This window comes from Schistocerca cancellata, chromosome 9 (genome assembly GCF_023864275.1).
Source record: "Schistocerca cancellata isolate TAMUIC-IGC-003103 chromosome 9, iqSchCanc2.1, whole genome shotgun sequence".
Taxonomy (NCBI): domain Eukaryota; kingdom Metazoa; phylum Arthropoda; class Insecta; order Orthoptera; family Acrididae; genus Schistocerca; species Schistocerca cancellata.
Genome location: NC_064634.1, coordinates 57076629 through 57104060, shown reverse-complemented (window position 1 = coordinate 57104060; position 27432 = coordinate 57076629). Strand labels below are relative to the sequence as shown.

Here is a 27432-nt window from a genome sequence, read left to right as displayed (position 1 = left end):
GTCCCTTCCAATACATATCGATAAAACAGATACCCCACTAGACTGAAATGGGACCGCTCTATTGACTGGACACGTAGAATTCCACCTTAAAAATAATTTTATATATAATGGGAAACAAACCGACGCTTTCCGTCGACGGCCGGCCGGTGTGGCCGAGCGGTTCTAGGCGCTACAGTGTGGAACCGCGCGACTGCTGTGGTCGCAGGTTCGAATCCTGCCTCGGGCATGGATGTGTGTGATGTCCTTAGGTTAGTTAGGTTTAAGTAGTTCTAAGCTCTAGGGGACTGATGACCTCAGATGTTAAGTCCCATAGTGCTCAGAGCCATTTGAACCATTTTTCCGTCGACATTGGGTGTCGCACAAATGACGTGAAGATCAGGATTTCTTTGACCTGAGTCCAGTTACACCCTGCAAAAAATAAAATTGCAAATATCTGCCATAACATCAGAGAGTATGCGCCTGGCGATACCTAGGCTATATATATATATACGAGGTCGTGCTGAAGAATAATACCTACGACTCTTTTGAGAAAACTCTTCAAGCTTTTTAAACAGAACAAACGTTATTACCATTCTGTATCTTTACTCTTCATGTTTACACATTTGCAGCCATTCTGTCGCTAGAGGGCTCAGAATTGTAGCGTGAAACATGGCGGTGTGTAACGTCACTGTCTCGGTGTGTAAGAGACAACGTGTTATAATCGAAAAATTCGTTCACACATGGAGGACCCTATTCTTCAGCATGACAATTCCAGACTACGCACGAGCGCTGCGACGTCTGCAATTCAGTGTCATCCTTGAATTCAGTGTCATCGATTATCCTCCGTACAGTCCCGACTTGCCTCCATCCGATTTTTATCTGTTTCGAAAACTGAGGGGCTGAAGTTGTGGCTCCGTGAACGAAGTCGTAGTATTAACATTAGCATATGAGCACGACATGTTTGGGTAACTAATGAAATGAGCGAAGTAAGGAGCCAGAATACTGTTAAGTTTTTTCATAAAATTAGTTCTATGCTTGTCAGAGTGAAACAGACTGAGCATCAAAAGGATCCGGACACCTGGCTGAAAATGACATACAAGTTCGTGGGGCCCTCCATCAGTAATGCTCGAATTCAATACGGTGTTGGCCCACCTGCAGCCTTGATGACAGCTTCCACTCTCTCAGGCATATGTTCAATCAGGCGCTGGAAGGTTTCTTGAGGAATGGCAGCCCATTCTTCACGCAGTGCTGCATTGAGGAGAGATGTCGATGTCGGTCGGTGAGGCCTGGCACGAAGTCGGCATTCCAAAACATCCCTAAGGTGTACTGTAGGATGAAGGTCAAGATTTTTTGCAGGCCAGTCCATTACAGGGATGTTATTGTCGTGTAACCATTCCGTCACAGGCCGTGAATCATGAACAGGTGCTCGATCGTGTTGACAGATGCAATCGCCATCCCCGAATTGCTCTTCAACAGTAGAAAGCAAGAAGGTGCTTAAAACATCACTGTAGGCCTGTGCTGTGATAGTGCCACGAGAAACAACAAGGGATGGAAGTCCCCTCCATGAAAAACACAACCACACCATAACACCAACACCTCCGAATTTTATTGTTGGCACTACACACGCTAGGAGATGACGTTCACCTGGCATTCACAATAACCACAGCCTGCCATCGGATCGCCACATTGTGTACCGTGATTCGTCACTCCACACAGCGTTTTGCCACTGTTCAATCGTCTAATCTTTACGCTCCTTACGCCAAGTGAGGCATCGTTTGGCATTTACCGGCATGATGTGTGGCTTGTGAGCAGTCGCTAGACCATGAAATCCACGTTTTCTCACCTCCCGACTAACTGACATAGTGGATCCTGATGCAGTTTAGAATTCCTGTATGTTGGTCTGGATAGATGTCAGCCTATTACACATTATAAGACCCTCTTCAACATTATAAGACCCTCTTCAACTGTCGGCGGCCTCTATCAGTCATCAGACGAGGTCTGCCTGTACGCTTTTCTATTGTACGTGTCTCTTCACGTTTTCCACTTCAGTATCACATCGGGAACACTTGATCTAGGGATGTATAGGAGAGTTTGGAAATCTCGCATACAGACGTATGACACAGTGACACCCAATCACCTGACCACGTTCGAAATCCGTGAGTTCCGCGGAGCGCCCCATTCTGCTCTCTCACGATGTCTAAAGACTGCTGAGGTCGCTGATACGGAGTACCTGGCAGTAGGTGGCAGCACAACGGACCTAATATCAAAAACGTATGTTTTTGGGGGTTTCCGGATACTTTTGATCACGTAGTGTATGTATACTTGCTAGTGATTATCATTCTCTATAGTGGGCCGCGTGGGATGGCTGCTCTTCAACCACAGCATTTAAAAAATTTACAACTTTATTATGCGAATAGTTTTGGAAGCACAATAGGCGATTAAGTGAGGTTAAGTTTATGACTAGATAACGATGGTCCGATATACTCTCACATTATTATAAGGATGATATGATGGGGGTTCCTGACAACTGTTGATTGGGTATCTTCTGGTAAACCTTCCGGGATGTAAGGTCGTGGTCCATGAAACTCTTCAGCTCCTAGCGTTAATACTTCATACTATGATGTTGATTGGGTGTTGTGTTTGTGATAAGTAATGGGAAGAATATTGTATGGAAAAGGGATATCTGTGTGGGAAGGAACTGATACATAAGATGTAGGATGTAGATTAGGAGATTAGTAGGCAAGAAAAGGTTGGGATGGGTAGAGGGACGAGGGCATGTCAGGGATGAATACATGGTACGAGAGGGCGGAATTACAGCCTAGCAGTCGTATCAATCAGTCTTCAACTCACAGAGGAGGATAATGTGAGAACGTGTGTGTTTTTCTTTATTAACCAGCCTTTACGTAAAGTTTCTTCTTTCCTTTTTTTATTCACTTCACAACGCAAATTCGGTCAAAACCAGTAAATCATTGTCGTCTGAGCTCTACATATTCGAAAGACAAACTATTTTTCGAGCACTTTTGGAATATGTGGTGACTGAGTGCGCGCTTGCACAGAATAGTCGCATATGTACACTTTTTGTGCTTGCAGTTACGTGTGTCCATACACTTTAAAGTTAAATTTCGTGGAAATTTGAGTATGTTCTGCACTCGCTCAGCAATGCGATTTATCGGGTTTCCGCGGTTCTGGGACCTACTTTGACAGTGCATAGTTCGTCGACAGTTAACATCAGCCGACTGTCAGCCGCCTCGTCAAAAAAGTGCGGTCGTCGTGCAAACAGGCTTTCGGGCTTTCTTGCCCGAGAGGGAAAAGACGCCGCCGACTGAGGTGTGTCGCGCTGCTCTTCCGCCAGAGGCGCTGGCGTCGTCTCACGGCGGGTTGTGTTGTGCGGGGTCCAGGCTTGGCGTTAGTCGTCGGCAAACAGCCGGTGAGAACGGAAGTCTAGTGTACAGGTCGGCTCGCAGAACGGCGCGCGCGCTCGCGGTCACCGATACGTGAGGCATCTCCGTGCTCGAACCAAGGACTCGCCGCTCTGTTTCTGGAGTCGTAAGAGGCACAGACGCGACACCGAGGTAAGCGGCGGATGTAGGATGGCGGCTGCCACAGAACTGATAGGACCTTGTGATAAAAAAGAAAGCCATACAACTTTCAGTAAATCATCTCAAAAACATACTAATGACAAAACCATGTCAATACGAAGGTGAAATTGTCTGCCACATAAAACAGCCGTTTCCGACTTTCAGTCGCCGTTGCCAGGGTTTTTGGGAGCTCAATTTTTTTCGTTAAAATGATCGCGCTTGATTGTGTTGATCACCATGCTAGTACGTCCTTAATAAACTATCTAAGCTGCAATGTAGCTATATCGTTGAGTAGAGTAAAAGGTGATTATGTTGATACAAAACGTACTTGTTAATAACCAAACCATGTGAAATATCAAATGTTTTCTAGACTTTCTTTCTGAGGGGTATTACATTTCACGTTCAAATTGAAGACACGAGTGACGTTCACATTAAATTAGCACATGACACGACAACGCGACATGAAAATTAAACTGATTTTGCTCTCATAGTGTTTCAGTGGAACATCTGATAGAAGTTGACATCGTTCAACACACTGCATGTATCGAATGAATTGTCACCAAATAAGTTTGTAGCGTCTATATTTCTATCACATATTATGTTCAAATTTGTGGTAAAATCCGATATTCTTACTTGTTTATAACAACAGATGCTTTGAATTATTTGTGGCCTCAATAATCACAGTAACTGTTGTCAGATACACCGTGACCAAATCTCTGGCATTGTAAGAGAAGTCCTTTTTTTCTACCGGTCTCATTCATTTTTGACAATTTAGACAGGCTACCACTTCGAACACACCTTCTGTCGTCGTGTTTTAAAATTTTCTCTGCTGTTTCTTACGTGCTGCTATTGAAATAGCAGCCTTTGAAACCTACAACATGGTTTTATGTGGTTCACGGGTATACTCGTAATCTCGTTTTCGTTAAATTCTCCTAATCACCACTACACAAAACACAAGTTGTGGCTCAGTTCGCTGTGAAAATGACCTTGAAATTTAGTGAGGGGACTTCGGTGACAGGTCTTTTTTTTTAAAAAAAAAAAAAATCAATGCAATAACGTCCTTCGTAAGAGTCGAACATGATCGACTCCACAGACTCATGTCATGCCATTCTTTTCGGAAACATACTTCTCAGTAGCCTTCGAGGGAAGATGTATACGTATCTTAAGACTACTAGTAAACGCTGCTTTCAAATCGGTTTCTGGAATTTGCTATGCAAATTCTTGCTAAATTTTAGACATCTCTCTTCACGTGTATGGCAGTTTATATATATATATATATATATATATATATATATATATATATATATTTCAAAATCTATACATTCTGCATCCAATGACAAAATACTGTTACTATTCGCGCTACTCAGTTTCGTAAGCGCTCAATGGAGTAAAAAAATTCGTCGTATAATATGCTACTCCTCTGTTTGAAATAAGTATTTGTCTCTCTTGATGCGCCAGTTGTTTAGTACAATATTTGCAGAATACCTGATGGTTGGCTCTCGTTTCTTCTCTTTTCACCATGAGTAACTTTGTTACAGTATTTAATGACGCAGCAACAAAAAACATAGTTTTGCCTGATTTGGACATATAAATATCTCTCATTGTGACGATTTCCAGATGGAATTCCTAGTTTACTTGGTATATATTTTCAGTGGTGTATATGGAATAACCTTCTCCACAGAAGCACACAATAAGAAATTATGTAAAGTTGATCATGTTGCAGAAACCTCTTCAAGAGACCTTAGAATTCTAACACGTCTACAGTACAATTCCCCAGCGGTATCTGTAGTGAACATTAAGAATGGAATTCACAACCACAACAAATACTAGAAGTATACAAAAATTTTATCTAGTTTGTTATTACTACTAGTCATTTTTTATTATAAGTGTACTATAACGCTACCTGAAGTGGCTGCCGCTACATGATAATAAATTACTTGACTGGTACCATATCTATGGATGCTCTCCTTCATGATGGAAATTACACAACATAACGGGACAATGAAAGAAAGAAGCAGTCATGAAAATTACAAAGACACGTGGCAGAACTTACGCATCATGAACAAGTCGGGTATTCACTTGGTAAGGAACGAAACGTTTTGAGAATCATTACGTCGAATGACAAGCAGTTTGATAAATCAGTTGCAATTATGTTTTGATAATTAATATGTTGTTCCATCCATTTTCCACTTCCATTGTCTATGTAACACGCCTATACTGGAAGGCGCGAAGTGTGCGCTGCAACATTTTATAATCTTCTCGTTCCAACAGCAGCTCATATATTATCAAATGACAACCAGTCCCCTAAGTGGAAGTGACAGCTAGAGACAAAAACATGCCTAAAGACGGCTCATAAAGGATCACTAGCTCGCCGTTAGCCTGGGAATTCCGCTTCCCGTGACAGATGAGTCACTGCAGCAACCTGTTAAGTCAGTAGCCTTACCCACCATACCAAGTCCACAAGTATTTTATCCTGTAATCTGTTCTGTTTAAAAAATATTCTATCCAGTGTTATGCAGTCAAAAGAAAAGTTTTAGAAGTCGTAAGGAATGGATTCAGAACAAATTAGTGCAAAGCTAGCGTCGAATCGAGCAGCTCATTTCTCCAGGCGAAAAATCATCTACAAATTTGGATTTAAATTGAAGAAAGGAAAAAAAGTACTTTCTTCTCAAAAGCAAAAAATAGGACACAAAGATCGGTCTGACATTTCAAAGAAGTACGAAGGCTATTCGGAGAGCAAGTCCTCGGTCACGAAGTGGAAAGCACAGTGAAAATCAAAAATGTTTTCTTTGCAACAGTTTGCTACACCTTCCAGCTACTTCTCTGCATAGTCACCGCTCCGACGTAGACTCTTGTCGTAGCGTTGTACCAACTTTTCAATATCTTCGTCTTAGAAGGCTGCCGCCCGTGTTTTCCACCACTTCTGTACGCTGGTCTGCAGTTCGTCGTCTATCTGTCTATATCCGAATCCCGCTCCAGCTACTGCCGGGTCTGGGTGCTGATGAGTCCATTTGGCTCGGTCCTCCCACCACTTTTCTTCCTCCACTTGCTGCCGGGTCACACCTCTCCTTTCTACAGATATTCTCACTCCCATTTTCCACCGTGTTCTTGGGCACCCTCTAGGTCTTTTCCCATCCATCTTTAGTTCTTCCATAATTTTGGGAAGTCTCTGCCCATACATCCTCTTAATATGCCCATACCATCTTAATCTCTTTCTTTCAATTTCTTCTCTCATACTTTCTTGTTTAAGGTCCTTTTTAATCTCTGCATTCCTTACTCTGTCCATTCTTGTTTAGCCCGCATCTCGTGGTCGTGCGGTAGCGTTCTCGCTTCCCACGCCCGGGTTCCCGGGTTCGATTCCCGGCGGGGTCAGGGATTTTCTCTGCCTCGTGATGGCTGGGTGTTGTGTGCTGTCCTTAGGTTAGTTAGGTTTAAGTAGTTCTAAGTTCTAGGGGACTGATGACCATAGATGTTAAGTCCCATAGTGCTCAGAGCCATTTGACCCATTTTCCATTCTTGTTTTTCCCTCAACTGCTCTGAGAAATATCATTTCCCCTGCTTGCAGTCTGCTCCAGTCCCTTTCTGTCATTGTCCATGTTTCTCCACCATAGGTGACAATAGGGATGTAATAATTCTTATACGAAAGGAGTTTTGCTCTTTCGGAAACTTCATTATTCCAGATCAGGTGTTTTATTGTTTGGTAGAAATTGCCTCTCTTCTGTAACCTCCTATTAATTTCGTTAGTTATTCTTCCATCCCTAGATATTTCACTCCCTAAATAAGTGAAACTTTCTACCACTTTGAGGGGTTCTCCATTCAAGGTAATATTTCCGATGATCCCTTTCTCTCTTCCAAATACCATTACTTCACTCTTATCTTTATTTATTTTTAATCAATACTTTTTCATTATTTCCTTCCACGCATCAAGCTGTAACTGTACATCTACCTCTTTATCACCCCATATTACCATATCGTCTGCAAAAATCATCTTTTTGTCTTTTTCTTTTACTATATCTTTAACTGCCCTATTCATTCCCTCCAACACAACATTAAAAAGTGCAGGAGATAGAATACTTCCTTGCTTAAGTCCTTGTCTTATTTAGAAGTATTCAGAGTTCACCAATTGTGTTCTAATTCTACAATTGTGTTCTCTATACATTGTCTTTACAACGTTAATGTATCCATCTTCTTCATTTCTTCCCAGAGTCTTTCCTCGTCAACTGAGTCATATGCCTTTTCTATGTCTATAAAAACCATTATCACCCTTTTGTTATACTACCAACTTTTTTCCATCAGTTGACGGATAGAAAATATCAGGTCGATCGTGCTTCTTCCTTTCCTAAACCCGTGCTGTTCTTCACTCAGCTCCTTTTCTATCTTTTCACTTATTCGATTTAGTAAAATTCTTTCAAAAATCTTGGCTGTATGACTCATAAGGGTTATTCCTCTGCAGTTTTTACAAAGTCTTTTATTGCCTTTCTTGAAGATGGGAACAATGTCTCCTGTTCTATAGTCGTCTGGTATTGTACTATTTCGCCACACACTTGACAGTACTCAATACAGCCACTGCATTCCCACTGGACCTGCTGCGCTTATCATGTCCACTGATACTTCATCAGGTCCTGGGACTTTCCCCCATTCATCTTCTTCACAGCTTTTTCCATTTCTTCCCGTGTAATTTGTCCTAATTCTGCTTCCCAACTTCTCTCAATTTCTCCATTATTTGTTGTTTCCTCATGTCCCTGCTCCTCAGCGTTTAACAGCTTCTTAAAATGTTCTTTCCAGAGATCTTTTATATTCCCTGGATCTTCAATAATGGTACCATCCTCTGTCTCCATCTTTACTGGTACTTCAGAAGCCTTCCATTTATTTTTCATCATTTTATAGAACATTATCTTATTGCTCTTCACATCTTCTTCAAGTTTTTTTGTAAACTCTTCCCATGCCTTTTTCTTTGCTGTTTCCACTATTTCTTCGCACTTCTTCTTTTCCTCTATATATTTTTTATGATCTTCGTCATTTTTCGTTTTCCACCACTTTCTCCATGCTCCATTTTTTTCTTCTAACTGCTTGGATTGTGGTATCATCCCACCAACTTGTCTGTCTTATTTTTTCCTTTCCAGACGTCCTGCCACATACTTTTTGTGCTGCTTCGACTAAAGTGTCTTTGAATAAACTCGTCGTCTGTGCCAAAATGTTGTCTTCATAGCTAGCGGTTCATGCGAGCAGAGGTGAACATCAGAGGGAGCCAAGCCCAGGCCATTGTGGTGGGTGATCAACCACTTTCCATCGCAAACGCTGCAGGGGTGTCTTCATTTCCCCTGCAGTGTGCGTCCGAGAATATTGTCTGGAAGAAAGAAACGCACGACGTATACGTTATTTGGGGTTGCAAGAAATCAGGTAAAACCTTGCAGGGGCACACATATTTGGTAGGAGGCACTATTGTTCTAGGCATCTTCACAAACTCACTGTGTGCTCAGAACTGAAAAGAGCAACGTGATGCGATCGACAGGCATACTAGAGACACTGCCCAACACATCTGTGCAAAGCTTCATCGGATTTCCCCTGTCTTTCCCATTTCGCGACCTATCGGACCTCACTTTCCGAACAGCTGCCGCATTTAAATTCGTAGAGGCAGCTTCCTCCTAACGTAATATTAGACGTGTAAAACTATCGTACTATTGTGACGGCCATCTCCATCTGGCTTGAAACAACCTTCGATTGATCGTTGGACTGTTAACTTCACGCATTTCGTGATAATTAAGCAATTCGCACGCTGTGTTGCGTGATATTGACTTGAGACGTGTCAGCCTCTGCGATCTACATCTACATTTATACTCCGCAAGCCACCAAACAGTGTGTGGCGGAGGGCACTTTACGTGCCACTGTCATTACCTCCGTTGCCTGTTCCAGTCGCGTATGGTTCGTGGGAAGAACGACTGCCGGAAAACCTCCGTGCGCGCTCTAATCTCTCTAATTTTACATTCGTGATCTCCTCGGGAGTTATAAGTAGAGGGAAGCAATATATTCGATACCTCATCCAGAAACGCACCCTCTCGAAACCTGGGCAGCAAGCTACACCGCAATGCAGTGCGCTTCTTTTGCAGAGTCTGCCACTTGAGTTTGCTAAACATTTCCGTAGTGCTATCACGCTTACCAAATAACCCTGTGACAAAACGCGCCGCTCTTCTTTGGATCTTCTCTATCTCCTCTGTCAACCCGACCCGGTACGGATCCCACACTGATGAGCAATACTCAAGTATAGGTCGAAAGAGTGTTTTGTAAGACACCTCCTTTGTTGATGGACTGCATTTTCTAAGGACTCTCCCAATAAATCTCAACCTGGCACTCGCCTTACCAACAATTAATTTTGTATGATCATTCCACTTCAGATCGTTCCGTACGCATACTCCCAGATATTTTACAGAAATAACTGCTACCAGTGCCCTATCATATAATCATAGAACAAAGGATTCTTCTTTTTATGTATTCGCAATACATTACATTTGTCTATGTTAAGGGTCAGTTGCCACTCCCTGCACCAAGTGCCTATCCGCTGCAGATCTTCCTGCATTTCGCTGCAATTTTCTAATGCTGCAACTTCTCTGTATACTATCGCATCATCCGCGAAAAGCCGCATGGAACTTCCGACACTACCTACTAGGTCATGATGTTAGAGCACATTTTACCACTTTCAGAAAGTAAAGGCGCAAGAACACCAGATTTCGTATCTTGTATGGAGTTTGTGCAGTGATTTGCGCATAAAAATTCTAACGTTGCTGCAGTGCGCATACAAACGTATCACTGACAGATAGACCTGCTCTAAATGTGTCCGTCATTTTAACAGTTTGAATATTTGGCTGTGAGAATCCAGATACACATGCTGTACATTTAGTTGCTTTCTATGGGGTTTTGCAGCCTCAAAGAACCATAAAAAAGGTAACACCGTCTCTTCTTCCACCTAGGCTCCTTTATTCTTAAGTTAATCTACTATTCAGTCATGAATAATTCAAATGGTTCAAATGGCTCTGAGCACTATGGGACTTCTGAGGTCATCAGTCCCCTAGTACTTAGAACTACTTAAACCTAACTAACCTACGGACATCACACACATCCATGCCCGAGGCAGGATTCGAACCTGCGACCGTAGCAGCAGCGCGGTTCCGGACTGAAGCGCCTAGAACCGCTCGGCCACTTCGGCCGGCCATGAATAATTATTTTTTACGTTTTCAAGTATCACATGCGAAGACATGTGTCACCTTCATACGTCATGTTTCTAACACGTTTGCTCTGCTATGGAAAGGTCACATGCATGTCCCACAGGTACCACTTGAAAATCGCCACAATGGGAGAAACCAGCTAGTCGTGATTAAAGAATATACTGAAGTATAAATTGTGTTATTCTTCACACGGAGTTACATGGAAACAAAATTTTGGGTCAACATTTTGGCTGCAGTAGGTTGTTAATCGTCTTATAGGACCTGGCCATCTGCCAGATGCTAAGTCGAAGAGAACCTATTGCTTGGCTTGCGGTTCCGCCTGATCCAACACCCACGTCCGTCTTGGAAGGGGGCGGGGGGGACAGGATTTTAGTATTATCGTGTACATAACCGCAGTTTGGTCGGACTACTTACGCGTTTCACGAAATGAATTTCGCCGTGCTCGACAAGAGGTAGATCCATTGTCTGCAGCGTTTCTTCTGTGGCTGTATTTCTTTTGTGATAGTAAAGAACAACCTTCAGCCACTAATTATGATTTTATTAAAATGAATTATGCATTTCGAGCCCTGGGGGCTCATCTTCAAGTGCTTTGACAGTCTACATCAACTTTACCTTTCGTTTAGTTCTGGGCCTGGTAAGATCACATTGTTGTGTTACAAAAAGCCACATTATGAAATATAAGTCTATAAAACTACGATAGATCGAAAAGTAACTTACTGCTCGTAGTAGTAGGTATATGGGTCTGGAGAATGTTTATGTACACATACACACTTTCTATGAAACAGCACATTTGCAGAAACATTTTGACACGAATATTTTCGAACACAATTCAAAATAATAAGTCAAAGAATTTCGAACGTGAAGATGCTGCATTTTTACAAATATAAAGATTTTATTTACAAGGTGTTAAATTATTATTTACGTAGATATCTTTAATAATACAAATATTTGTGAGTACGGTAAATGAGCCTACATCTTACGAAATGCTTACATTATGAAACACATGTTTCTTTTTCTTCAGAACTGTTATTTTTTCTACAGAAATCAGTACCGGTATTTGACAATGTGACAATTTAATAAGATATAGGCACATTTACCACATTTACAAATATTTGTATTATTAAAGATATCTATGTAAATAATAATTTAACACCATGTAAATAATATCTGCGTATCTGTAAAAATTCTTTATTTGTATTATTAAATATATCTATGTAAATAATAATTTAACACCATGTAAATAATAATATCTGCGAATTTGTAACAATTCTTTGACTTGTTTTGAATTGTGTTCGAAAATATGTCATGTCAAAATGTTTCTGCAAATGTGCTGTTTAATAGTAAGTGTGTATTTTTACATAAACGTTTCCCAGAATCAAACACCTACTACTACAAACAGCAAGTTACTTTTCGATTTATCATAATTTTATAAACTTACACTTCATAAAGTGGCATTTTGTAATACAACAATGTGACCTTTCCAGACCCAGCAACTAAACGAAATGTAAAGTTAATGTAGACTAACAAAGCTCCTGAAGATGAGCCCCCAGGGCTCGAAATGCATCGGCATTTTAATAAAATCACGATTAGTGGCTGAAGGCGGTTGTTCTTTATTATTACGAGAATTAGATATTGTAGCGAAGGTACCAATTATGTAATGAGGCTGGGAGCTACCGACGTCTCATGGGCATGGTTAAAAGAAGGCGACCATTCAAGAGAAATATTCTGTGTATGTACTTCTTACTTACCACTGTTTGACTCTGAGGACCGGAACCATCACATACATGGTGGCCTTTCTATGTGTATGGAAAATTAATCGATATCAAGTTAACACTGAAAGGAATCGAAAAGTTATGTAACATTTTTCACTCCACGCAAACGAGTTTTCGTTCAGCTATCGCCATTTCTCAGTGGATCACAAACGAGAAGTCGGATGAAAATAAACTAATTGTAGCGCCATCACATTATAAAGATTGCATGGATATGCTTCGTCTAACCAAAGCATGTAGGTTGTAAGACTCCACTAAACGTTGCAGTAGTGGACCAAACGAAAAAGGTTCACAACTTGTCAAGCACTCTGCTTCTTCTGGGCTTAGCTGGAAGAGCTACAGTACTTGGCATGTATTGTGGTCTCCTCAATGGTCAATTAATAATGTTGCTTGTCTTTTACACGATTTATATGGCCGGTATTTTCGTTTGAAATTTTAATTGCATGGATGTACTGTCTTTTGGTTTTAATGTCATCGAAAGACCTAGGTGTGTACTGGTTACAGTACATTTATTCATAACTATATGTTATTTTAGATCTCATTTTATTTTTTGTGTTTACTTATGTTTAACACACTTTGAGCGGTTCGTCAGAAAAGATTTTCTGATATTTCATGTGTATATATTGTTGACTCATCTTTTATGGTGCACTGCATCCGCGCGGGTTACTTAGTGCCCCCGTGTGGGGTTGTTTCGTGGCAGTACATGATATGTGGATGCATTCCGATATGAATATTGTTCAACACGAACAGGTTCTTGTAGGTGTTTCTCATATGTTCTACGTATGTTATGATCTCTGGTTGGTCTCATATTTGGTCCTCTGACACGCCTTGGACATTCATTTTATGTATATGATATAACGATGCTGTTCAACTGTGCACAACTGAGCATTTTATATTTTGACACGACACATAGGTCATGTTCCTTTCGTTTGCTTGTTTATGAGGTATTGTCTCCTTTATACATTCATCACCTTCTGTAGTTACTTTGTCTTTCAGTAAGTTATTTCAGGGTTTTGCAGATAATGTACATCCAACTGGATAATAAAAATCATGGAATAATTATTTAAGTTGAAAACTAATATAATTTTACAATGTATAAAATGGAAATTCCTTATGGTATACTTTAGTTACATGAAAATGGATATATCTGTTCGTTTTATCAAATGTTTAATGTAAATTCACTTGTAGAGTCTTGTCCTTGATTCTCATTCTGTTTTTAATCTGTCTTTATGTTGCATGACTGATAAGTTGATAATGTTATCGTTCCTGTATTATGCATACAAGCCTGAAGATAGCGCACTGAAGCGCCGAAACTGGTAGCTACAAAATAAATAAACTCATAAAAACGTCTGTAGGGGTTTCATTTTCTCACAATATTTCTTATGTCCGAACATGGCGTTTTCCCGTATAACGCATCTTCTTCTTTTCTGTAATCATCAAATGGTACTCTTCACGAATGCTACGTAATAAATGTATTTAACATTGTAGGCCATCTTCGCTCTCCGCCATAAATGTGGCGTTGCCGATATATAACAGGATATTCAAACGGAAATTTCTGTTAATTTTAATTCACAGTTAAATATTTCATTCAGTTTTACGAGTTGCATCATCTAACTGTCGGAAGTGTGGGTCAAATGTCGCACAGTTGTCAAATTTCTTTGTTTTTGGTCATATGCTGTGTTAGAGTATCATTTATATCTAAAATTACCGTCATGTATTTGCAAAGTCTGTTTAAAACTTTTGTTTTAATATCCTCTTATGCTCATAATGCTCCACAGTTTCTGTCAACATCATCAAATGCTATAATAAAACACATAGGTGCTAGATGGGTTTCCGTATTATACTCTGTTTTTGGATTATTTGTGTAATTATAAATACTCCTGCCCCTCCCCCCCCCCCCCCCCGACGATATGGCATTTGTTCTTTGCCTAATAAACCCTCAGATATAATTTTTAACCTCTTGTTTAGTATTCTCACACATGTCTGAATGAAGCCGACTACAGAGTAAAATTCTTTTCTGCCATTCTAATGCTGTTGGGGTAATGTTTGTTCTGCATCGACAAGAATATCAAAATGGTTCAAATGGCTCTAAGCACTATGGGACTTATCATCTGAGGTAATCAGTCCCCTAGACTTAGAACTACTTAAACCTAACTAACCTAAGGACATCACACACATCCATGCCCATGGCAGGATTCGAACCTGCGACCGTACCAGCAGTGCGGTTCCGGACTGAAGCGCCAAGAACCGCTCGGCCACAGCGGCCGGCGAGAAGAATATCATTCATGTTGCTGCTTTACAGTTCATTGAATCGTTAGTCGTATGTTGATTATTGTTGTAGCCTTCTTGTGTAATTTTACTCTGTTACGTCTGAATCGCCTTCTTGTTCTTGTTCTGCTTCTCTCTGTAGATACATGATAATGATATTGACGCTGATAATATTTTCTCCACCGCCTGTTCGTTGTATTGATACATATTACGGTCGTGGGTAGTTCAACGTCTGAATTACACGTTTTTGTATGCCAGTTGATGCGATTCCGCTTTCTAGTCTTCTGCTTGTCTTGAGAACTTCGTGTAGTGTTCTTATGCCCATGAATCCTCTTCCAGTTGAGCTCCGCAACTTTCATAAGACATCATTATATACACTCCTGGAAATTGAAATAAGAACACCGTGAATTCATTGTCCCAGGAAGGGGAAACTTTATTGACACATTCCTGGGGTCAGATACATCACATGATCACACTGACAGAACCACAGGCACATAGACACAGGCAACAGAGCATGCACAATGTCGGCACTAGTACAGTGTATATCCACCTTTCGCAGCAATGCAGGCTGCTATTCTCCCATGGAGACGATCGTAGAGATGCTGGATGTAGTCCTGTGGAACGGCTTGCCATGCCATTTCCACCTGGCGCCTCAGTTGGACCAGCGTTCGTGCTGGACGTGCAGACCGCGTGAGACGACACTTCATCCAGTCCCAAACATACTCAATGGGGGACAGATCCGGAGATCTTGCTGGCCAGGGTAGTTGACTTACACCTTCTAGAGCACGTTGGGTGGCACGGGATACATGCGGACGTGCATTGTCCTGTTGGAACAGCAAGTTCCCTTGCCGGTCTAGAAATGGTAGAACGATGGGTTCGATGACGGTTTGGATGTACCGTGCACTATTCAGTGTCCCCTCGACGATCACCAGTGGTGTACGGCCAGTGTAGGAGATCGCTCCCCACACCATGATGCCGGGTGTTGGCCCTGTGTGCCTCGGTCGTATGCAGTCCTGATTGTGGCGCTCACCTGCACGGCGCCAAACACGCATACGACCATCATTGGCACCAAGGCAGAAGCGACTCTCATCGCTGAAGACGACACGTTTCCATTCGTCCCTCCATTCACGCCTGTCGCGACACCACTGGAGGCGGGCTGCACGATGTTGGGGCGTGAACGGAAGACTGCTTAACGGTGTGCGGGACCGTAGCCCAGCTTCATGGAGACGATTGCGAATGGTCCTCGCCGATACCCCAGGAGCAACAGTGTCCCTAATTTGCTGGGAAGTGGCGGTGCGGTCCCCTACGGCACTGCGTAGGATCCTACGGTCTTGGCGTGCATCCGTGCGTCGCTGCGGTCCGGTCCCAGGTCGACGGGCACGTGCACCTTCCGCCGACCACTGGCGACAACATCGATGTACTGTGGAGACCTCACGCCCCACGTGTTGAGCAATTCGGCGGTACGTCCACCCGGCCTCCCGCATGCCCACTATACGCCCTCGCTCAAAGTCCGTCAACTGCACATAGGTTCACGTCCACGCTGTCGCGGCATGCTACCAGTGTTAAAGACTGCGATGGAGCTCCGTATGCCACGGCAAACTGGCTGACACTGACGGCGGCGGTGCACAAATGCTGTGCAGCTAGCGCCATTCGACGGCCAACACCGCGGTTCCTGGTGTGTCCGCTGTGCCGTGCGTGTGTTCATTGCTTGTACAGCCCTCTCGCAGTGTCCGGAGCAAGTATGGTGGGTCTGACACACCGGTGTCAATGTGTACTTTTTTCCATTTCCAGGAGTGTACACAACATTTCGTTGCAACTGAATTCGATTCTTTCATCCTAATCATTTTCTGGCTTCCAACAGATGCGCCTAGAGAGTTCATGTTTCTGTTGGGTATTGGCCGTTGATCGATATTCTGAGTATCCGCCTCTCTATTCTTACTATCCTTGCCGAATGTGTAGCACGTGTCAGCCATACCGATGCTGTGAACTCTTGCGCAGATTTTTCAAACACTCCTTAAGCATATGGACTAGTGTTTCGAAGGCTGCCCCGTTTATTCTGCCTTTGGTTAGCCGAATTAACACGCCGGCACAGTAGCTCAGCGTATTGGGTCAGAGGGTTAGCTGCCCTCTGTAATAAAAAAAAACTGAATGAATGGATCAATAACGAACTTCAACGTGCGTCAGGGGACGTCCGCCACGAAAAATTGCAACGAACTGTAACGAACAAAATGAGGTCACAAAAAAAATTAACACGAGTATTATATTCCATTCGCTGACTGCGTTGTCTTTGTGTCATGTCCTTCATCGTTGTTCCTGGGTATTCAGGCCGCTGGCAGCCCAGAAATTGACCTGTGTGCTTTCCAGTACCTGTGATCTACTCGACCCTGTGATCTTATCGACGTGTAAAAATACGAGTTGACCTTCAAATGCTTGCATCAGTCGTTTGTTCGTTCGTATCAGTAAACGTACTGGGATGGTAACAAACAGGTACAAGTGGAAGGTTCAAATGGCTCTGAGCACTATGGGACTTAACTTCTGAGGTCATCAGTCCCCTAGAACTTGTTGTTGTTGTTGTGGTCTTCAGTCCGGAGAATGTTTTGATGCATCTCTCCATGCTACTCTATCCTGTGCAAGCTCCTTCATCTCCCAGTACGTACTGCAGCGTACATCCTTCTGAATCTGCTTAGTGTATTCATCTCTTGGTCTCCCTCTACGATTTTTACCGTCCACGCTGCCCTCCAGTACTAAATTGGTGATCCCTTGAGGCCTCAGAACATGTCCTACCAACCGATCCCTTCTTCTAGTCAAGTTGTGCCACAAATTTCTCTTCTCCCAAATTCTGTTCAGTAGCCCCTCATTAGTTATGTGATCTACTCATCTAATCATCATTCTTCTGTAGCACCACATTTCGAAAGCTTCTATTCTCTTCTTCTCCAAACTATCTATCGTACATGTTTCACTTCCATACATGGCTGCACTCCATACAAATACTTTTAGAAACGACCTCCTGACACTTAAATCTATACTCGATGTTGACAAATTTCTTTTCTTCAGAAACGCTTTCCTTGCCATTGCCAGTCTACATTTTATATCCTCTCTACTTCGACCATCATCAGTTATTTTGCTCCCCAAATAGCAAAACTCCTTTACTACTTTAAGTGTCTCATTTCCTAATCTAATTCCGTCAGCATCACCCGACTTAATTCGACTACATTCCATTATCCTCGTTTTGATTTTGTTGATGTTCATCTTATATCCTCCTTTCAAGACTCTGTCCATTCCATTCAACTCCTCTTCCAAGTCCTTTGCTGTCTCTGATAGAATTACAATGTCATCGGCGAACCTCAAAGTTTTTATTTCTTCTCCATGGATCTTAATGCGTACTCCGAACTTTTCTTTTGTTTCCTTTACTGCTTGCTCAATATACAGATTGAATAGCATCGGGGAGAGGCTACAACACTGTCTCACTCCCTTCCCAACCACTGCTTCCCTTTCATGTCCCTCGACTCTTGTAACTGCCATCTGCTTTCTATACAAATTGTAAATAGCCTTTCGCTCCCTGTATTTTACCCCTGCCACCTTCAGAATTTGAAAGAGAGTATTCCAGTCAACATTGTCAAAAGCTTTCTCTAAGTCTACAAATGCTAGAAACGTAGGTTTGCCTTTCCTTAATCTTTCTTCTAAGATAAGTCGTAGGGTCAGTATTGCCTCACGTGTTCCAATATTTCTGCGGAATCCAAACTGATCTTCCCCGAGGTCGGCTTCTACCAGTTTTTCGATTCGTCTGTAAAGAATCAGCGTTAGTATTTTGCAGCTGTGACTTATTAAACTGATAATTCGGTAATTTTCACATCTGTCAACACCTGTTAACACCCTAGAACTTAAAACTACTTAAACCTAACTAACCAAAGGACATCACACACATCCATGCCCGAGGCAGGATTCGCACCTGCGACCGTAGCGGTCGCGCGGCTCCAGACTGAAGCGCCTAGATCCGCTCGGCCACTTCGGCCGGCGAAGTTACAAAGTTTAGGGAAACCGACCGGGTAGCAGGGTATGAGTTTCTCGGGACTACCAGCGGCAGCAACTGTGGTTTCACCCACCTGTTGGTGGTCGCATTTGGTACACTTCCAACGAGGGCCCAGCGTCGGAAGACCGGGCTACAACAGCTTCGCGCAGTGCCTAACTGTTAAGTCTGGCGCGCATCGTGACGTCATCAGTAGCGGCGGCCGCTCCCCAGGTGGTCCCACAGCCAGAGTTGCTGACCTGCGGGCTGGTGCTCGTGGCCATCACGCGCGACCGGCCGCTGGCGAGGAAAGTCTGGCGTGCGTCGCGCTGTGGCACACTTTTGCAATCGCAGCCGACTGTCTGTTTCTCCCTCTCTCTCCCTCTCGCACTGTGCTTCCGTATTTGTGTCTCAGTTCCATTCCACCCGACCAGCTCGAAGCAGCTGATCTGTGGCAGATATACAATTCACTGCACTCTGCTTCATAAGTGGTGATAATGGAAACGTTTCACCTGATGGGTAGACATGAGGGAAGATTAGCATTTAAAGTCATATCCATATCAACACTCCACAAACCACCTGTCAATGGGAAGGATACTTCTGGTATCACTTCCTGATCCCCCCATCCCCTTTCATGTCCCATTTCCGAATGGGGCCTAGGGAGAGTGATAGTCGGTAAACCTCTGTATTAGTTCCAGTTTCTACATCTACGTCTACATCCATACTCCGCAAGCCACCCGACGGTGTGTAGCGGAGGTTACCTTGAGTACCTCTGTCGGTTCTATTCAAGTCTCGTATTGTTCGTGGAAAGAAGGATTGTCGGTATGCCTCTGTGTGGGCTCTAATCTCTCTGATTTTATCCTCATGGCCTCTTCGCGAGATATACGTAGGAGGGAGCAATATACTGCCTGACTCCTCGGTGAAGGTATGTTCTCGAAACTTTGACAAAAGCCCGTACCGAGCTACTGAGCGTCTCTCCTGCAGAGTCTTCCACTGGAGTTTATCTATCATCTCCGTAACGCTTTCGCGATTACTAAATGATCCTGTAACGAAGCGCGCTGCTCTCCGTTGGATCTTCTCTATATCTTCTATCAACCCTATCTGGTACGGACCCCACACTGCTGAGCAGTATTCAAGCAGTGGGCCAACAAGCTTACTGTAACCTACTTCCTTTGTTTTCGGATTGCATTTCCTTAGGATTCTTCCAATGAATCTCAGTCTGGCATCTGCTTTACCGACGATCAACTTTATATGATCATTCCATTTTAAATCACGTCTAATGCATACTACCAGATAATTTATGGAATTAACTCCTTCCAGCTTCTGACCTGCTATATTGTAGGTAAATGATAAGGGATCTATCTTTCTATGTATTCGCAGCACATTACACTTGTCTACATTGAGATTCAATTGCCATTCTCTGCACCATGCGTCAATTCGCTGCAGATCCTCCTGCACTTCAGTACAATTTTCCATTGTTACAACCTCTCGATATACCACAGCATCATCTGCAAAAAGCCTCAGTGAACTTCCGATGTCATCCACAAGGTCATTTATGTATATTGTGAATAGCAACGGTCCCACGACACTCCCCTGATGCACACATGAAATCACTCTTACTTCGGAAGACTTCTCTCCATTGAGAATGACATGCTGCGTTCTGTTATCTAGGAACTCTTCAATCGAATCACACAATTGGTCTGATATTCCATATGCTCTTACTTTGTTCATTAAACGAATGTGGTGAACTGTATCGAACGCCTTGCGGAAGTCAAGAAACACGGCATCTATCTGGGAAACCGTGTCTATGGTCCTCTGAGTCTCGTGAACGAATAGCACGAGCGTCTTTTTCGAAACCCATGCTGATTCCTACAGAGTAGATTTCTAGTCTCCAGAAAAGTCATTATACTCGAACATAATACGTGTTCCAAAAATCTACAACAGATAGGCGTTAGAGATATAGGTCTATAGTTCTGCACATCCGTTCGACGTCCCTTCTTGAAAACGGGGATGACTTTGCCCTTTTCCAATCCTTTGGAACGCTTCGCTCTTCTAGAGACCTACGGTACACCGCTGCAAGAAGGGGGGCAAGTTGCTTCGCCTACTCTGTGTAAAATCGAACTGGTATCCCATCAGGTCCAGCGGCCTTTCCTCTTTTGAGCGATTTTAATTGTTTCTCTGTCCCTTTGTCGTCTATTTCGATATCTACCATTTTGTCATCTGTGCGACAATCTAGAGAAGGAACTACAGTGCAGTCTTCCTCCGTGAAACAGCTTTGGAAAAAGTCATTTAGTATTTCGGCCTTTAGTCTGTCATCCCCTGTTTCAGTACCATTTTGGTCACAGAGTGTCTGGACATTTTGTTTTGATCCACCTACCGCTTTGACATAAGACCAAAATTTCTTAGGATTTTCTGCCAAGTCCGAACTCGGTTTTTCTCGTTGTGGTTATTTCTCGAGACTTATGTGCGAGGAAGTAGTATGTTGTCCGACTCTTCCCCGAACATATTCCCTCGGAATCTCAGCGGTAAAGAACTACGACTCTCTTGTAGCGTCTGTCACAGGAATTTGTTGAGCATCTCCGTAAAGTGCTCGCGCCGACTAAACGATCCCTTTGCATGATACTTGCTTTCCGCAAAGCCTTGGCAGGCATCCTCAATTTGAAAACTGTGCGTGTGGAAATTTAATGAAAGACGCCTACGACCGTTTGCATGAGCAAACATCACTACACAACATTTCTGCTTATTGGTTAACTTTAAGTTGAAAATTTGAATAACTTACTTGGAATGGTAACGGAAATATGGCGTTGCTGTGAGAAACCGACTTACGAATTTTATATAACAACAACATTTATTTAATAAAAAACACGAAAAATCCTCCTCGATCACTCACTTTACGTAACAGTACAATTATATGGAATACTGGCCCATCATCAGTAATACAAAATAAAAATAGCAATTTTATCCAACATGACTATCTCTCCTAACTAAGATGACTGTAGGAGCCATCACGCAGAGCGTCTATAGGCCTACTCACCAGAGTCTCAGCAGGGAATGCCTAACCATCTCCCATCGTCTGGCGTCCACACACGGTGGCCGGAAGGGCTCAGAGAGTCTGCACAGCAGCTATTTGACTTCTGGTCCAGTGCAGCCGCACTCTACTTAATATAACAGTTGCCAAACTGCAGCTCCACATTCAGAGAACCCACAGCAGACAGCCCACGCATACGTCAGCAGACGACCCGCATTCACACTTGCAGATTATACTAAGAGTGATAATACGAGGTGCATTCAAGTTCTAAGGCCTCTGATTTTTTTTTCTCCGGACTGGAAAGAGATAGAAACATGCGCATTGTTTTAAAATGAGGCCGCATTCATTGTCAATACGTTCCAGAGATGGCAGCACCGTACGGCAGATGGAATTTTACCGCCAGCGGCGAGAATGACAACTGTTTTAAATACTTAAAATGGCGACGTTTTCCTTACTTGAACAGCGTGAAAACATTCGTTTTCCGAATTTGCGTGGTGTGAAACTAATTGAAATTCATCGACAGTTGAAGGAGACATGTGGTGATGGAGTTATGGATGTGTGGAAAGTTCGTTCGTGGGTGCGACAGTTTAATGAAGGCAGAACATCGTGTGACAACAAACCGAAACAACCTCGGGCTCGCACAAGCCGGTCTGACGACATGATCGAGTAAGTGGAGAGACTTGTTTTGGGGGATCGCCGAATGACTGTTGAACAGATCGCCTCCAGAGTTGGTATTTCTGTGGGTTCTGTGCACACAATCCCGCATGACGACCTGAAAATGCGAAAAGTGTCATCCAGGTGGGTGCCACGAATGCTGACGGACGACCACATGGCTGCCCGTGTGGCATGGTGCCAAGCAATGTTGACGCGCAACGACAGCATGAGTGGGACTTTCTTTTCGTCGGTTGTGACAATGGATGAGGCGTGGATGCCATTTTTCAATCCAGAGACAATGCGCCAGTCAGCTCAATGGAAGCACACAGATTCACCGCCACCAAAAAAATTTCGGGTAACCGCCAGTGCTGAAAAAGTGATGGTGTCCATGTTCTGGGACAGCGAGGGCGTAATCCTTACCCATTGCGTTCCAAAGGGCACTACGGTAACAGGTGCATCCTACGAAAATGTTTTGAAGAACAACTTCCTTCCTGCACTGCAACAAAAACGTCCGGGAAGGGCTGCGCGTGTGCTGTTTCACCAAGACAACGCACCCGCACATCGAGCTAACGTTACGCAACAGTTTCTTCGTGATAACAACTTTGAAGTGATTCCTCATGCTCCCTAATCACCTGACCTGGCTTCTAGTGACTTTTGGCTTTTTCCAACAATGAAAGACACTCTCCGTGGCCGCACATTCGCCAGCCGTGCTGCTATTGCCTCAGCGATTTTCCAGTGGTCAAAACAGACTCCTAAAGAAGCCTTCGCCGCTGCCATGGAATCATGGCGTCAGCGTTGTGAAAAATGTGTACGTCTGCAGGGTTATTACGTCGAGAAGTAACGCCAGTTTCATCGATTTCGGGTGAGTAGTTAATTAGAAAAAAAATCGGAGGCCTTAAAACTTGAATGCACCTCGTATAACATAATTCCGAATAATAAATCTTGTATTGCTCTTCCCTGAGTGTCAGAAGGGCACTCAGCTGTGTTCTAAGACTATTGTGTCAAGCCATGTAGTGGTTCACACGGAGCCGTTACACCGCGACGAAACGCACCGCTCTTCGTTAGATCGTGTCATATCTGGTAAGGATCCCATACTGATGATCAATACTCAAGAATCTGTCGAATAACTGATTTGTACACCACTTCTGTTGCAGGTGAAGTACATTTCCTTAAGATTCTTTCTGCGAATCTCTGTGTACCATGTGGTTTCCCTACTATTTGTTTTAGTTATTATACATCTACATCTATATCGTTGTTGTTGTTGTGGTCTTCATTCCAGAGACTGGTTTGATGCAGCTCTCCACGCTACTCTATCCTGTGCAAGCTTCTTCATCTCCGAGTAACTAGTGCAACCTACATCCTTCTAAATCTGCTTAGCGTATTCATCTGGTAGTCTCCCTCTACGATTTTTACCCTCCACACTGTACCTCCAATACCAAATTGCTGATCTCTTGATGCCTCAGAGCGTGTCCTACCAACCGATCCCTTCTTTTAGTCAGGTTGTGCCAAAAAAATCCTCTTCTCCCCATTTCTATTCAGTTCCTGTAACCATTCAGTGAAACTGCACGATAAAAACGTTAACATTTACAAAATATTTCAATTGAATTTTAAGTATAATGCCTTAAATGATTTCAGTAGATTTGGTAACAACAGCAGCAACATAAGCAGTTCGTCACGCTGTTGGCAACATAGGTTCAGAACGAGAAGTTATGCAGATACAATTCAGCCCCGCAACAGACGGGATAACCCAACGGGCAGGGTGGGCGATATAAACTCGCTATCCACGGATGTGCTGGTGGGTGGATGGGGCAGGTCCCGTACAACGTGAACTGCAGCACACTAAGAACTAACCTCAGAAAATTAGTAACAGTGCACTCCTCTGCAAACGGCGGCACTATTTCATTATATTTCCATTTAACTGCCAAACAAATAAACAAAAAAAAACATGTGCCCAATCAACGAATATGGTGATAATTAATTGCCATACTGATACTTGCACTAATTATATAGCAAGAACAGCCATTACACACTACTTTGAAATGGAATTCAACTCGCTGACTTCTAACATGTTCTACTGTAAAACACTAGCCAATCGGGCAGCTCTTAGTAACGTTAACTCCACTATTTCAGATAGCTAAGCAACCGAATCTCAGATGTCAAAGTTTCTTTACCAGGCTGCCCATAACAACTACAGTGGAATAGTACATTCTTATTTTAGCACAATTTGCTATAGAAAATCACAGGGCGGGTCAACTAACAGCCCCATCAAAATGTTTTACAAATACCTAAGTAAAATACTTACAGTGAAAAGGAGCTCTGATTAAATTAGATTAACCCCACTGAAATGTCTTGCAAATGCTTAATTAAAATGATTACAGTGAAAGGCACTCTGATTAATTTAGACTTTACTGTATTTAAAAGGAAGAACAACACACAGTTCAACCCCTAACATGGTCCACGGTAAGCCACTTCAAATATGACCAATTTAAACAAGTACTTCTGATTAATGTACCTCCTCTATCTCTGTAAGACAGACAAGGCAACATCCACACATTTCGCAAACAGTTGTGACTAACGTCTGTAATATATATAAAAGTCGTGTGACGAGGGCCTACCGTCGGGTAGACCGCTCGCCTGCTGCAAGTCCTTCGACCTGACGCCACTTCGGCGACTTGCGCGTCGATGGGGATGAAATGATGATGATTAGGACAACACAACACCCAGCCCCTGACCGGAGAAAATCTCCGACCCAGGGAATCTCTCCCGGGCTCTTAGCATTGACAGTCTGTCGCGCTGACCACTCAGCTACCGGGGGCGGAGTTGCTTCCATTAAGGTAAACTTCAGTTCTTTCGGAGCGAATCCCGATAAACACAGTAGACCTTCCGGGAAGGAGAAACAAGTTGTCGTAGCACTACGGTTCTACCAAAACAAGGCGCAGAAGCCACAGAAAGAGACTCATCAACATATTTGATGATGGCACTCAAAATCTCCTCGCGCTCCGCACAAGCAAACTTCCAGAGTTCCATCGCCACCACAGCCAACCTCTTCGCGAGATGAGGTCTGTGCTCTGCAAAAGCCATTTACTGTTAGCTCCAGACAGCGGAGGTGAACCGGCCTCGCCCCCCGCAAGTGCTCCTTCCAATTCGGCCTTCCAACTATGTCAGCCTTCATGCCGGTCAAAGCTCCTCGAGTGGAGAACCACCTAAGATCGTGCCCCGCTACCGCGATCTAGCGATCGATTGATCGATGAGAACCAGCACGGCTCGGGAGTAATATGGTGCATTGGAATCCTGAGTAAAACCAACCTGCTTTCAGAAAAGAAAAATAGTGTTGCATTACTTATTGAATACCCCTCGTAGATTCAACTCTCCTCCATTTCACATCAACTGTCTGGACATTTCGCAGGAACGTAACTCATTTATTGGAGGAAGGAAGGCAAAGTCGTTCTGAGTGTCTAGCATTTTTCCTGCTGGGCCGCAAACGAGCTGGAACCAGTTAAACTCGACCTTCAGTACGTCCTTCATATCGGCCAGCACCGGGGTTCCATCTCCGCAGCGTGTGTGTTTGCTTCGCTTCTCCACGGAAGCGTGCAATAGGCAGCCTTCTGGCTGTCCCGGTGACGTCACAAACCAAGCGGCCTCCAGGGTCGGATGCGTGTATTACGCAATGAGCTGGTCACAATCTACCATGTGTTAGCGTCGGAGCAGGTAACGCATACGTTAGGCGCTTAGGTACGAGCAGCCAAAGACCGACCACAGCAATGGAAAACCAAGTACATTACACAATGAAGCGCCAAAGAAACTGGTATAGACATGCGTATTCAAATACAGAGATATGTAAACAGGCAGAATACGGCGCTGCGGTCGGCAACGCCTATGTGAAACAACAAATGTCTGGCACATTTGTCCGATCGGTTACTGTTGCTACAATGGCAGGTTATCAAGATTTAAACGAGTTTGAAGGTGGTATTATAGTCGGCACACGAGCGATGGGACACAGCATCTCCAAGGTAGCGATGACGTGGGAATTTTCCCCTTACGGGCATTTCACGAGTGTACCGTGAATATCAGGAACCCAGTAAAACATCTAATTTTCAACACCGCTGCGGTCGGAAAAAGATCCTACAAGAACGGGACAAACGACGACTGAAGAGACTCGTTCAAAGTGACAGAAGCGCAACCCTTCCGCAAATTGCTGCAGATTTCAATGCTGGGCCATCAACAAGTGTCAGCGTGCGAACCATTCAACGAAACATCATCGATATGGGCTTAAGGAGCCGAAGGCACACTCGTGTACTCTTGATGACTGCACGACACACAGCTTTACGCCTCGCTTGCGCCCGTCAACACGGCATTAGATCGTTGATAACTGGAAACATGTTTCCTGGTCGCAGGAGTCTCGTTTCAAATTGGTTCAAAATGGCTCTGAGCACTATAGGACTTAACATCTATGGTCATCAGTCCCCTAGAACTTAGAACTACTTAAACCTAACCAACCTAAGAACATCACACAACACCCAGTCATCACGAGGCAGAGAAAATCCCTGACCCCGCCGGGAATCGAACCCGGGCGTGGGAAGCGAGAACGCTACCGCACGACCACGAGCTGCGGACATTTCAAATTGTATCGAGCGGATGGGCGTGTACCGGTATGGAGACAGCCTCATGAATCCATAGACCCTGCTGTCAGCAGGGTACTGTTCAAGCTGGTGGAGACTCTGTAGTGGAGTGGGGCGTGTGCAGTTGGAGCGATATGAGACCCCTGATATGTCTAGATACGACTCTGACAGGTGCACTTACGTAAACATGCTGTCTGATCACGTGCCCGCATCTCGTGGTCGTGCGGTAGCGTTCTCGCTTCCCACGCCCGGGTTCCCGGGTTCGATTCCCAGCGGGGTCAGGGATTTTCTCTGCCTCGTGATGGCTGGGT

The 27432-nt window shown here is 43.6% G+C and overlaps 1 protein-coding gene across 2 annotated transcripts in view; it reads left to right on the top strand.

Annotated features, from left to right (window-relative positions):
• LOC126101609 (endoglucanase E-4-like) overlaps positions 1-27432 on the top strand; it is a 448421-nt gene that overhangs the window by 23227 nt on the left and 397762 nt on the right. The window contains exon 1 of one of the 2 annotated variants that reach the window (XM_049912289.1): positions 3401-3551. The exons of the other annotated variant lie outside the window; for it this stretch is intronic. The gene's annotated coding sequence lies outside the window, so the exon portion shown is untranslated. Of the gene's footprint in view, positions 1-3400; positions 3552-27432 lie in introns of those variants that run through there. 2 annotated transcript variants of the gene reach the window in all.